Source organism: Arachis hypogaea, chromosome 1 (genome assembly GCF_003086295.3).
Source record: "Arachis hypogaea cultivar Tifrunner chromosome 1, arahy.Tifrunner.gnm2.J5K5, whole genome shotgun sequence".
Classification (NCBI taxonomy): Eukaryota; Viridiplantae; Streptophyta; class Magnoliopsida; order Fabales; family Fabaceae; genus Arachis; species Arachis hypogaea.
Genome location: NC_092036.1, coordinates 82,578,267 through 82,579,152, shown reverse-complemented (window position 1 = coordinate 82,579,152; position 886 = coordinate 82,578,267). Strand labels below are relative to the sequence as shown.

The window sequence follows — 886 nt, the reverse complement described above, 5'->3', positions numbered from 1 at the left end:
GAATAAGAAAAGGATATGGCAGCCGAACCCAACAACAATAATGCAAGGAGGATGCTTGGTGATTATACTACACCTACTGCTAAGTTTGATGGAAGAAGCATCTCAATTCCTACCATAGGAGCAAACAATTTTGAGCTGAAGCCTCAACTAGTTTCTCTAATATAATAGAACTGCAAGTTTCATGGACTTTCATCAGAAGATCCCTATCAGTTTTTAACTGACTTATTGTAGATCTGTGAGACTGTTAAGACTAATGGAGTAGATCCTGAAGTCTACATGCTCATGCTTTTCCCTTTTGCTATAAGAGACAGAGCTAGAACATGGTTAGACTCTCAACCTAAAGATAGCCTGGACTCTTGGGATAAGCTGGTCGCGGCCTTCTTGGCTAAGTTTTTTCCTCATCAAAAGCTGAGCAAGCTTAGAGTGGATGTTCAGACCTTCAAACAAAAAGATGGTGAATCCCTCTATGAAGCTTGGGAAAGATACAAGCAGATGACCAAAAGGTGTCCTTCTGACATGCTTTCAGAGTGTACCATTCTGGATATATTCTATTATGGTCTATCTAAGTTCTCTAAGATGTCACTGGACAATTCTGCAGGTGGATCTATTCACCTAAAGAAAACGCCTGCAGAAGCTCAAGAACTTATTGACATGGTTGCAAATAACCAGTTCATGTACACTTCTGAGAGGAATTCTGTGAATAATGGAACGCCTCAGAGGAAGGGAGTTCTTGAAATTGATGCTCTAAATGCCATATTGGCTCAGAACAAAATGTTGACTCAGCAAGTCAACATGATTTCTCAAAGTCTGAATAGATGGCAAAATGCATCCAATAATACGAACGAGGCATCTTCTGAAGAAGAAGCTTATGATCCTGAGAACCCTG

General features: G+C 40.2%; 1 non-coding gene across 1 annotated transcript; it reads right to left on the bottom strand.

Annotated features, from left to right (window-relative positions):
* Nucleotides 1-414: 414 nt before the first annotated feature.
* LOC112717354 (small nucleolar RNA R71) lies at nucleotides 415-522 on the bottom strand. The gene has a single exon (XR_003160624.1). It is a non-coding gene; the product is annotated as a small nucleolar RNA R71 (small nucleolar RNA).
* Between the last annotated feature and the right edge of the window lie 364 nt (nucleotides 523-886).